Genomic DNA, 13,399 nt, shown 5'->3' on the forward strand with positions numbered 1-13,399 from the left:
TAGTTGAAGCCATGATTTGGTCAGAGTTCAACTTGGAAAGTAAAAAATGGACAGTAAGTACAATTCTATATAAAAATCCACAAGTATTAAATCTTCTTGAGTCTGGAGCTTTTTATAAGCATGTAAGAATACTACTGTTCCCTGACTAATAGTTTTAGCACATTAATTGTACTCTTCTTGACAACTCTATTTTATCAGCAGCATAGAATGATAAGGGATTATTTGGTACTTCAAATTTCTTTCAGGTTGGTATACTAGAAAGATCACTCATTTTTTTCTTTTGTAAAGTGAGAGTTTTGACTAAATGCCTTTTAGGCTTCATTTCAGCTGAGTCTATTAAAAATGCAATTTTCTCTTAAATGTGAGCCAAGTACACTAATTATAGCTGTTTCAATGTTGAGAAATACAGTAACAACACTTTATTAAGATCTATAAACCTTTGTATTGCAGCATTTTCTTAAGGAAAAAAATAGATCTGGATGTCATTTTAGATGTCTTTTATTTAAATATCTTTTTACTTAGATATCCTTTTCAATTTTATTTAGATGTCTTATTGAAAACAAGTTCATTTTGTTAAAGTGTTCATGAGCTATATGAATGTGATGATACTTGCTGCAAAAATTAGCTCGAGCAGTTACTTTTGACTCTAATTTTAAGGTATGTTACTCATAATTTCTATTTCTGTTGTTTGCAGGCTAGTTCTGACTTAAATGTTAGAGCACAAAGAATTCTGGGGATCATTGGATATAATAAATCTTAATCAGTATCAGCCTTTTAAAAATACAGATTGCATGGGTCCTATACCAGATCCACTAAACTCAGTAAGAGTGAGGCTTGAACATGTTAATGCAGCAAAGGAGGTTTTGGTTTGGGGTGGGATTTTTTTGTTTGTTTTTGCATTTTAAAATTTATTCAGCAAATTTTTTTTTTCTAATTGTGGCAAAAGACATAATATTTATCATCCAAACCATTTATAAGTGTACTGTTTAGTAGTGTTACATTTATTCACATTTTGTGACCATAGGAGGTTTTGATTAACCCACTGATTAACTACTATTCCTCACATTCTAATCTTTCTTTAAATGAAAAACATGGAACTTGGGCATTTAAGGGACTCGCCCCCCTCACATAATGAATTTCTCTTAATACTCATGATTCCAAACCATCACACTATTTCTATACCGCTTCGGCACCCTTGACTCAATCTAGAATTAGAATGAGGGGCATACCTACTAATGCTTTTCTTTTAGATTCACTTTTAACTAATAAAGTCTCAACTATTAATATAGTTTCATTCTTGAATAAACTTACATTACTCTTTAGAAAGGGAGTAAACTCGATATTATGAAATTACCAGTAAAGAAATTACATTTGAAGCATATGAACTTGCTTGTTAAATAGAAGTCCGTATTTGTTGACTCACTGCTGGAAGAGGTGAATCTTGAAGAGTAATTAGGGCATAGAAAGGAGACTAGAGAATAACCCGAGTTTAAGAGGCAGATTTTAATAGGCCTGGTTCATAATCCCAGCCCTTCTTGTATGTAATCTTGAACCTTTCTGAGTCTCAGTTTTCTTATCTGAAAAAGGGGGCTTATAATTCCTACCTTAGGGATTTGCTGTGAGGCTTTTTGCTATTTGTTGTGATATTCTGTATGTAAAATACTTAGCACTGTGACAGCACTTGGCAGGAGTTAATTTAGCATGAGGGATAGGAAGAGAATGAGAAAATCAGATTGAAAGTTGTAGAGGATGCTGTTTATATTGATGAGAACTTTGAAAATGAAGGCAGATGAGTTTTAATCAGACTGGGACACTTGGCAACCAATCTTGTCTTAATGCTTAAGACATAAAAATGTTGAAACCTGGAGTGCTGCTTTTATCAAGCTATTTAGTAGTTCTTTGTTTCTTTTCAAAGAATAAATGGAATAAAAGTTGGAAAGCAGAAGATGTTTAAGATTAAAAATTGTAAAGTTACATACACTTTATCTCCATATCCACAGTATACAGTTTTTTTAGTATTCAGGGTTGAAATGTTAATGTTCTTTCAAACTGGATTTTTCTTTTTACATGGTGGTAAAGTTTGAATAACAGAATGTAAGAGCTAAGTATGGGGATGTGTCCATGCATATGTGTTTAATCATCGAATCTTTAAACTTTCCATTGAATGAATTTGGGGAATCTTCTGCCTATTTAATGTGATTTTAGTTACACTCTTACCAAGTGGAGTTCTGCACATTTCAAACAGATAAATCTGATCATAGATAACACAGTTTGTCAGTGTTCATTCCACATCTACCTAATTGATTTAAGACATTTTTGCCAGAAAACCTGGCAGTGTAACTTCAGCTAGTCAGAGACAGATGAAGAAGAAATTAACCAGGATAAACAGATTTTTATGAGGTGCTAGGAACTGGTGAGTCTGTGTAGACCAGTGTTTCAGACTGGATCAACCATTTGCAACCTGTTGTAAGATCATTTTAGTGGGTCCTAAACATTTAAAAAAGAAGTTAAAAGAGGTAGAATCACAGTGTATAGCATATAATAAGTATTAATACTATTTTATTGAAACTTGTGTGTCATTTTACAGAGTGGGATAGGTGTACTGGCTAACTTTGTAAAAAGTTATTTCTTGTTCTGGGTTGCAGTCAAAATTACTGGCTTTTGAAAGCTGTTATGTAAACCACACCTTTTCACCCGGTTTTTCTGGTACCTTGGAGAGCATGCTAGCAACCTCCTGTGTGCTTGTAGTTAGGAGCCTACACTCTGAGTGTCTGAACTTCAGAATTCCCTTCTTTTCTACCTTGTTGACTTGAACTCATTTTTATTGAAAGCTTATTCTTTCCCCTTCTGATTAAATGTCAAAATGTTTCCTCTGCCCTTTTCAACTTTCTTGGAAAATAACTTAGAAAAATTATTTTCACTACATTGTAATTTATTTGGTTAGTTTATTCATCACATGCCTGACATGAGCAGAGACCAGAGTTTTAGACAGTGAAGCAAAGCTATCAAGTTAAAAAAGGACAGTTCTGGACCCAGAGAAGGTTCACTATCCAGTGGAGGCAATAGCCATGTCAACCATTACCATGCAGCCTAAGTGCTATTTAATGAAAGAAACCATGAGAGTAGGGTAAGAACTTTCTCACACAGCCTGCGGGGAAAAGTTGTTAAGGAGGATGGAGTGTGAGCAGTAAGAAGATGACAGACGTTTTAGGCAAAAAATGTGACAAGATCAGATTTGGGCTTGAGGAAGATGGTAGTGCTGGATAATGTGAAGCAAACCCTAAAATGAAGAGAAACTAGTGGCAGGGAACTTAGAATATAATATTCTCCAAGGGAAGTCAAATAAGTGTTGTTGAACTGGATTGTATATTGAAAGCAAGAGAAGTAATGGAACCAGGGATAAGAATTAAGGTAGAACAAATACCTAAGTTTAGTATATATGTGTGTGTATATGAGTGCGCACATGCCTGTGTATGTGTGTGTGTTTATATGTATACAGTTGGATACATTGTCTCCCAATACTGCTGAGTAAAAACTTGAATATACAGATGATTCTGCTTAGTTCACTCCACTCCAGTACATCTCCAACAGTAGCCTTGAGTATTTCCAGAGAGGTGAGGTGGGAGATGGTTATAAAGGTCTGAAAATTTCCAAGAGCACCCTAGAGAGAATGGTAGATAGAAAAATACTTAGCTTATCCCTATACTACTATTTAATTATTTTTTAACATAGGATTTTAATTACCTGTTAACCAGCCACATGGAAATATGTAGTAAATGGATGGAAACAGGTTCATAAACTTAGGAGAGAAGCAGGCATTTTTAGACCATTTAGGTTTAGACATTTACCAGATTGGATTACTTTTTAACATTTAAAATAAAACTTTTTTTTACCATGATAAAGCAATGTATTAAAACTAACTTCCAGATTTGCCCAAAACTGTGTTTTAAACATGATTAAAAATTTTTTTCTTGGCAGCTTTTTCTTTGGCAAATTTATCCAAAATACTAAATTTTCATTAAGTTGTCATTCTCAAAAGATATTCTTGAAATCATGAACTAAACACCTTCAAATTCTTCATTTCTGTTAAAGTGTAGCAATTTATCATCTAACACAATAGTGGTCTCTCAACTGAGTAAGGCTGAGTTTCTGTTTTCCTCAGATACATATAAGCTAACTGCAACTCATAAAGCAGCAGCTGGCCACAGCTTCTCCACTTCTTTATCAACAACTGTAACTGAGACAGGTTCGATCTAAACAATTTTGACTAATTTTAGCCTCCAAAGAAGGTCTTCTTTCTCTTGAATCTGCTTCACTGATTTTGCTTTTTCTTCATTTTATTTTTTTGGGGGAAGATTCTCATTCACAAAGATCCCTGCATGACTCAGTTATATCAACTGATTTAGATTGACCTACATTGATATTCTCCAAGGTATTTTTTTTTAATGTACTTCATTTAGATTCACTGTCTTACGTGTTTAAAACTTTCTCGAAATTCCAAGCACTTCTGTTGAAGATGCTTGTTTTTCTGAATAGGTCTTGTCATTTCCTTCATTCTCTACTTGAAAGCATTTTACCACATTGTAACAGGAATTAAATGAAGATCTAGTTTTCCTTATTCATTCTCTAAGTGTTGCATTCATAGTCTGTTTTCTTGAACTACTTGTATGGTGTGATGGTGGATTGGCCTCTGAAGTGCTAGGTAAAATCACAGCTGAATCGGAGGGACTTTCCATCTTGAAAATGAAATCTTGGTTTACCTTTCCCTGTGCCATCCCCAGAGTGTAGAACACACACACAGCCAAGGCCGTGAGCTGGTCCCCTAAATTTTAAAATATGTATACCACCCCTAACATTTAGATGGTAAACAAATGAGAAATAACATTAAATCTTTTATATAAAGCACCTTAGGAATCCTTGTTCCATGTTTTACATTTTATAAAGTAGCCATGGTCCTGTAAGTAAATACTTAGGCTTACCATAAGTGTGTCAATTTTAAGTGATTTACTTTATGACAACAATAGTAGAATTTGCCACTTTTAATGATACCATGGATTTGTATGGTTTCAAGAATGGCGATTATGAACCTCGAGAACATGAGGAAAGTTAGGATATAGAAGATCCCACAAAAAACTCAAAACACTATCAAATACCTGCTTATTTAGATATATAATAGGCTAGTTCTCTTAGTTTCACCCAAAAAGAAACTAGGAATATTTATCAGAAACATCACTTTATTTCTTCAGAGGAGAAAATACTTGTGTTGCTAGGATCTTTCATGTGAACTGTTAAATGCCTTTTTAAATCCATCATTGTCCTAGTCATTTAAATTGGGTCTTAAGGGGCAGTTCCCCCAAAAAACTAGATAGATGTTAATCCCCTGTCTGACAAATACAAAAGCAAAAAAGTAATAGGCCAGTTTCACTGGCTTGTCATGAGCTCCCATGTAATCCTGACCTTCTGAAAAATATCAGTTACGCCTTTAGCATCTAGATCTCTCTCTTATCTGGTTTCACTAACTCAGTGAGGCTAGTGACAGACATTCTTTTTCAGTTCAAGTCAGCCCTGGGCAGAGGTCTTCCCTCTTTGCCTGAAATTATTGTATTATATATCAAAGTCTATTTCAAAGTGTTTTCTAAGAATTGGTATGATAACTAATTGGATTAGGTCTGCGCTCTCACCAACTCAGTATTTAGTTATATCACTGAGGGATTTCTCCCCATCCCCCACACCCCCCACCAGGAACTATCATTTTTAAAACTTAGGCCATCTAGTCCAAATTCCCATTTCTTAGCCCCTGAACCCACTCTCCTTTTGTTTAACTTAACACCAGATATGATGTATTTGGTCTTGCCTGGGATGATAAAAATTAATTGGTGAAAAAAAAACTTTCAGAAGTTAATAGTTTGACAGTGTGTTTTGTGAGCCTCTTAACATTCCTACAAAGGAGATGGAAGCATTAGACTTGTGCTTAATGACCCCTTGCTCTGACTTCTTATCGCCAGGTAACTTTCTGATTATATTTCAGAGTTACTGGGTACATATGCCTATGGTGTGAAAATATGTTAAAAGAGTGAATATGGAATCCCTTGATAATTGTATTTTTTATTCCAATTTAATAAATTGGGCGGTTCGGTTAAATTGAAGAGAAATAGGTAGAATATACAAGCCTTAAGATGCCTTTATCATATTTAGACCTACTGTGAATAATAATCCTTTATCGGGGAGAGTAAGCCCTGAGATACAGAAAAGTTAGCAAACTGGCTTCATGCCCAGTAAGCATCCTCTGAAGTACCTCTCCTTTCCCTCAGTTGAGATTATTAATTCATAATTTTTTGAACCTTTTTTCTTCCCTGCTTTTAGTGAATTCGTTAAGAACACAGTAAACTTAGAAAGCTATTTCAAAGGGATTGCCTGTCTTTTGTTTTAGATCAGTAGTTCTTAATTATTTTTCCAATCCACACCCGAACAAGATGCCATGTTGCCATCAGCAATAGTAGCTCACCACAACAGAAACTCTTCCAAAGTGAAGAGATACAGATATGTTCTGCATTTGACATCCCCTACCCCACACCATCCACCATGATTCTGACACTGGGGAGCAATAATTCTTCTTGAGAATTGCTTTTTCTATCTGAATCCATCTAAGTTCTATCTCAGTGACTTTAAGAGGTCACTTTTCTATTCTGTGATCTTAAGAACTTTATTTCGCATTTTTCCATATCACTTTGCCTACCCTTTTACTGTTTCTCCTAGTTCAGTCCCATGGAAAGAATACTTGTTTATTGGTAGTTCAGAGGTAAAACTACACATAACTATTTAGAGAGTGAAAAAATATCTCCACTACCTCCTCCACTATGTAATGTATATATGTATACACACACACATAACACAATTTTGTCATAGTCCTTGAAATATTCTTGTATCCAGGTCTGGGAAATACACAGATGTGAAATAGTCAAGGGTAGATGGATTTCCCAGTGTAGTGCAAGGACTTTTCAGTAGACATATCCGGGCCCTTGAAGAACCAGAAGTAAAGAATTAAGTAAAGAAGTAAAGAATTAAGAAATTTAAATTCAAATTATTGTCTGGCAAAAAAAGTACAACTCATTGCCTTGAAGGGGGGCTGATGATGCACTTTCATGTTTTCTTGTTTTTAAAGAGAAGAATCAAGCTAAATTAACTTACAACTCTTAACTCTTTAATTCACTCTGTCTAAAGTGTTGTCTCTTGCTTTCTTTACCCTTTTGTTTTCCTGGAATTACGTTTTTCTGGTACTAAGATTAGCTCCCATCCAAACATCATACACTGTCTGCTGATCCTTTTTGGTCAAGAAGAATGTGTTTTGATTATCAGTAGTGGTATATTTGCTATCAAGCAGTTTTATTGGGAGAGAGCAGGTACTGAAGAGACTACCCGAATCCATCAGCCCCAAATTCTAGACTCTTAAAATTGTCATTTCAATTTTCTGTCATATCTCTTCTCTATTTGATTGTCTTTTGCCCTAAGGTAACATAAGTAAGTATTGGCCATCCACCATTTATATTAACCACAGGAATACTTCCCATCAGGAATTTAAGTATTGACAAAGTAGGTGAGTTCAGCTGTGTCTAACCTCTGATCTAGAAAAACATCATTAAGTAAATCATTAATGATAAGGTTGTGAAATAACACATGGTTCTTAAGCTGTGCCTTTCAAAGTTTTTGTGAATATTATCTTATCCTTTTACCACACCCTTAAGAATTAGGCATTGCACTGAGGATAGAAAGACAAAGTCATGCAGGCCCGTTCTCACCAAGGAGAGAAACTCAAAACTAATCCAGGTAGTTGGAAGTCTTCTTGCAGGCCTTTTTCCTATTAACCAGTTCCTAGGATTGCGCTGCTCTATAGTGGTGGTGGTGAAGTGTTTCTGATTAATAAATAATTCACTTAACTATTAGAGTCCTGTTGTTGAGTGGAAAACACATGACATCACACAGGTGGTTTCAAAATCTGTGATGAATTACTGTTTTTGTAAAGATCTTATGTATTAGTCAGATGTGAAGGACATACATGATCCTGACTATAATCACTCAACTAAAACAGTGCCTCCCTGTAGTTCAACTTGAGTGAATGATCTGCAGGACTGAGAGTTGCCTTTTCTGGTTTCCCTACTTACTGCCTGAGAGCATTCTAAATCAGGGCAAATGCTATATTTAGGTTCTACTAAAGGCCTAAGGCTATTGGAAAAATTGAATAACCAGAAGCAAAAGCAAAGACTGTTTTTCAGGCAAAACTGGCTAACACCCACTTTCTTAAATTTAAAAAATGTCTATTCTCATATGATAGAATTAAACTTCAGATAATTGAAGTTAATTTTGAAAATCAAATATTCAAGTGATATGAAATTCAGATTCATCTCAACTTAGGTCCTATTGAGATTTCTAGAGAAAATCAATGAAGATAGGAAGCTGGATAATTTAAAGGTACATCAAATATGATTTTATTACTATGCTATAAGTTAGCTATTATAACAGGGCATTTAATGTCACCTGGACAAAGGTTAGTATTAATGTGAAGGTTCTCAGATCCAGCTGAAGCTCTGGTGGGCTCATACCTTTGTCTCCAGTGGCCTACCAGACATCTCAGATTCAGAATCTTATAAACACCTCAGTTTAATGTGTACAGAACAGAACTCACCAGACACACACATACCCCACACACATACCCCCCAACAAGGCACCAGGCGCCAGCTTCATTGCCTGTGTTCCTATCTCGGTAAATGGTGCTGCCCAGGAAGAAAACCCAGGAAACATCTCTGATACTTTTCTTTTCCCTTTTTTGCTAAGAAAAACATGAAATGTGTTCCATAGCTACACTCAAGTAATTTACATCTGCCTGGAAAGATAAGACAAATTAGGTCAGTAAAAGATAAAAACTATAGAATAAATATGCAAGACCCCTTTAATTGCCAGTGAATTTAACAAACCACTATGGCTTAAGATTTCTGGAAAGGGTACAGTTATTCCATGTGGAGATAGTTCTGATAAAGACCACCCTACTTCTTGCTCTAATGACCTGTGGTTCACCAGCACACAGTCCCTGATCCTTCTGACAAGGAAAACACACATTCAAATTGACCCTTTGTTGATGTCTTTCTCCCAAGGAAGGTTGACATTTGCAGTTTTAATCTTTTCATCTCTGGCTTTCCCAGACAACTGCTGGGAATGCCTCTTAAGGTTGGTGTAGCTTGAGTCCATCTCTCTGATGCTGTTTTTCAGCATCCAAATGCTGTACTGCTTTGTCAGAGTGGAGCTCAGTGAGTACTAATAATGTTTCTTCGTATGCCTTAGTTGTGAAAAAACCACCTCTCCTTGCCATGATGCTGTGAAAGAGATAAATACATGTGGGTGTCTGTTCTGTCCTTGGGGACTAGCTGAGCCATATCACCACAGTCATTTCTTCAGGGCTGGTTTCATGGCCCTTTGAAAAACCTTACATTAGATGAGGGTGATTAAAATATTGAAGCACCATTAAATTATTGAAAGATGTAGGACAGCAACAGGTCTAAGTCTTACAATCATAAAGGGAGTTAGATATCACCTGTGGATTAATTATTCAGTTTTTTATTATGTGTACACATCACCTTAGAAGAAAGTGCTTCCTCACTTTCTTTCAGAGCACTCTCTCCTCTTACTGGGAACATGCCTTTATTTCACTGATCTCAGGCATATTGCTAATCCCCAATGCTGAACCCTGCTTCCAGAGTATAGCCACAGGCATGAGCAGTGTCCAGAAGATTTTCACAGACTGGTGGTGATTGTTCTTCCTAAGATGGGGAGAACCATTTATCTCTTCAGTTTTCTGTACAATAAAATACCATGATATTTCTTAATTTGTCTTATAGACTTTTGGCAATCTTCTTTGCCTTTTTTGTATCTTGCTAAAATGCACTTAAAGTATAAAATGCACTTGGAAAAGCAGTAAAAACCCATTTATTTGTAGTCACATATTTCAGAAACAACAGAAACACATCCAAGAACCAAAAACTGAGGAATAAAGGCCTCTGAGCAATTGAAGTTGCTGTTAGAAAAATCTGTGTACTTCCTTTATAAAGCTATCGCTCAAACCTTCATCCATAACCTGTTCTTACATAAAGTACCAGTCTGGCCCTGCAGATGCAGTTTCTCAGTGAGTGAGCAGAAGTACTCTACTAAAAGTAAAGGTGGAACTCCTAAACACAGCTGCTGTTTGGAAGAAATAAGAAGGAAGATTTTAATAAAACACAGACTGCCAATGCAACTTTTTTGTATTAAGGCAGTAAGAATTATGTAACTGAATAGCCCCCAGAACCTTCAGTATATTTCAGTTCAGTATAATAAAAATAATAGCCACACTTCAACAATAGTGCACATTGTAATGAAGCTAGTCATTAAGAAAGTAAATTGGGCTCAGAGAATGATAAAATTTTTTAAAGATTTCCATCAAAAATATTTTTTAAATTTTAAGTGTTTTTTTATATGAAGGATAAACCTTAATTTTCTAGAAAATTCACTTTTTTTAGGTTGTAAGAAAGCATTAGGGCACACTCCTAATCACTTAAGTTAGTTTTACTGAAGCATATTTAATGTGATTGGCTGACAAGAATGGTACCTACTGTCTGTGTAAACTTCGTAGGTTTTCCTTTGCAGCAGTACTAAATGGTAGATAGGGCAGGCACTCCAATAAGACCCAAAATGTTAAGTGCTTTGGCCAAGGTCACACCACTAGTAAGTGGCCGACTAGCCTGTACTATCTCACAGTACTGTATCCTGTAACACACGATGCTGTTGGTACCACCAGAAAGGCAGCCCCAAGAAACCTCCCAGAGGGGACCTTCAGCAGGGGCCTCCCAACCTCTCCGTGAGCATACAAAGTCTGTTAACCTCCCCTATACACCTTGCTGAGTCTGAGAGTTGGAAATGACTTAACAATCACTCACCTGAGGGTGTCAGTGGTTGTCCTGTTCTGAGGAAAGGAAATATTTGCCACTCTCCCATAGCAGATGGCTTCATCCTGCTGACATTCCAGATGTTGCCTTTTTAAAACTTTATGCTGAAGGACTGTATACAGAAAAATATGCATGTTGTAAGTGTCGTGTTTAATGAGGTTTTTCCAATTGGCTTTGGTCTTCTTTATTAGATTTTGGCCCCACTGCCATGTACTTTAAAGTTCACCACCCCAATGCACCTGTTACAATATTTCTGTAATAATTTTCTTCTTGGTTTATTCACAATTCAGTGATGAGTTTCAAATTTGAGGTAGGCATTTGCTAAGACATTTCTAGTCTTTCTGATCTGTAGTCGTAACTAGGCCTTTTCGGTTACCCGGGGCACCACTGAATAAAATTCCTTTGGTAATTATGAAAATAGAAAGAGTATAACCTTTTTTCTCTAAAGTGGTTTAGATTGAGCAAAAGATTTGACTAATAGTTTCTGGGTTTTATTTGGTTTTATATTTAGACATGTTTCAGCAACTTTATTCACCACTTGGTCTCAAAAATTTCCCTAAGTCAAGAACAGAGAAACTATAACTGATTTGTACTTTATGTATGGTATCTAATATCTCATAACAATCCTTTGAAATATTGATATTCGGTTCCAACTTACAGAACAGAAAGCAGTGTTCAGAGAATTTAAGTAATTTGCCTAAGATCCAGGAAATAGTAAATGTCAGAGCTAGAAGTAAAATAGAGGTTTTTCATATTCCACAATCTGTTTTTTTCTTGCCAAAACTATACTACTTCAGAGGCCAGAGGAGGAAGGGGAGGTAGGAGGCCAATGTAAACTGCCTAGGGTAACCCTTCCTATAAAGGAACCTCATGGCAGGGAGATAAAAGTCAAAGATTGAAAAAAGAAGAATTAACTGGAAGAGATTATCAAACAACATCTGTTCAACACACATTTATTAGGCTGCCCTTAGTGCTCTGCTATCTTGCATGAAGAGTCAAAGTAATACTCTCTTGAGGAGTTATAGTCCAAAGAGAGAAAGATTGAGAAATTGTATAAAATCCAGGAAATTAGAGCAGTCCAATTACATGGACTTAGAAAACCCAGACAGAGCAGCTCTTGAAAACACTCTCCCATCTGTCTAAGCAGGAATTGCCTTTTAGCCTGTCTTGAATCTAGTATCATTCTCTCCTGCTGCCCCCACTGTCCAGGTTAAACTCTGTCCTGGATAAGTTATGGAAAAGGTTGAAAAGGGTTCTTGAATATAGAATGATTTCCTGTGGATTATTGTAAAATGTTTGTTTAAGGTCTAGTCACATGCAACAAGTGGGTCTTGATGGAAAAGATGTGATACAACTACCTTGCATTGATAGAGCCTTGCATTTTACAGTGCAATTCCATATCAGTGACCTCACTTAGAGGCCAGGAATCAGGAATTGCCTGTCACTCCATCGTCCAGTGTGTCTGAAGTGTGAAATTACTGATCTCTATTCCCCCAGGAAAGGGTAGAAGATTCCTTTATCTCTGTTTACAGAATTATACAGTCCAACTGATTGGTCATGCTGAGACACCATGTTAAAACTATAATTTCTCTGAGTATTTCTAAGTCAAGATTTGTAATACGGTGTGTCTGCATTTCTGTCAGGGTTGTGCGCTTAAAAACCAATGATTGTACCAAATGATTTCACTCATATGTGGAGTATAAAAACAAAGAAAAACTGAAGGAACAAAACAGCAGCAGAATCACAGAACCCAAGAAGGGACTAACAGTTACCAAAGGGAAAGGGACTGGGGAGAATGGGAGGGTAGGGAGGGATAAGGGCAGGGAAGAAGAAAGGGGCATTACGATTAGCATGTATAATGTGGGGGGGGTACGAGGAGGGCTGTGCAACACAGAGAAGACAAGTAGTGATTCTACAACATCTTACTATGCTGATGGACAGTGACTGTAATGGGGTTTGTGGGGAGGACTTGGTGAAGGGGAGAGCCTAGTAAATATAATGTTCTTAAAAAAATTAATGAATGAATGAATAAAAAAAGCCAATGATTGTTTAACAGGAATACCTAGGCCTAAAGTTGGTCAAATTTTGTTGGTCGACTAGAGTTAATAAAGTGGTCAAAATTTAATTTTTTGAAGAAACCTTCTTTTCAATTATATTTCTTCTCTATACAATAAAAATTATTTGTAAGTAATGAATCACTTTAAAAGTATGCAGGGTGTTGTCACTACAGATTGAGAACATCACAGGCTGTCCTTGTATTTTAATTTGTAAATACTCCTCAATTGTTGAATCAAAAGTATCGGGCACTTAAAAGCAGTTTGGCCAGTGTCTACTGTCTTTACAACATGAGTAACATCTGGTAAATTTCATAATGTAAAAATGTTTCTTTGGAAAATGACCATGCTAATTCCTTCTTTCTCTTTGTCTGT

At 36.1% G+C, this 13,399-nt stretch overlaps 1 protein-coding gene and 1 pseudogene across 9 annotated transcripts in view; one reads left to right on the forward strand and one right to left on the reverse strand.

The window, feature by feature from the left end:
- Positions 1-13,399, forward strand: part of LCOR (ligand dependent nuclear receptor corepressor) — a 192,359-nt gene that overhangs the window by 164,064 nt on the left and 14,896 nt on the right. The gene's annotated exons all lie outside the window — the stretch shown is intronic.
- LOC118912934 (swi5-dependent recombination DNA repair protein 1 homolog) lies at positions 4,059-5,806 on the reverse strand (annotated as a pseudogene).

The sequence above is a fragment of the Manis pentadactyla genome, chromosome 8, assembly GCF_030020395.1.
Source record: "Manis pentadactyla isolate mManPen7 chromosome 8, mManPen7.hap1, whole genome shotgun sequence".
Classification (NCBI taxonomy): Eukaryota; Metazoa; Chordata; class Mammalia; order Pholidota; family Manidae; genus Manis; species Manis pentadactyla.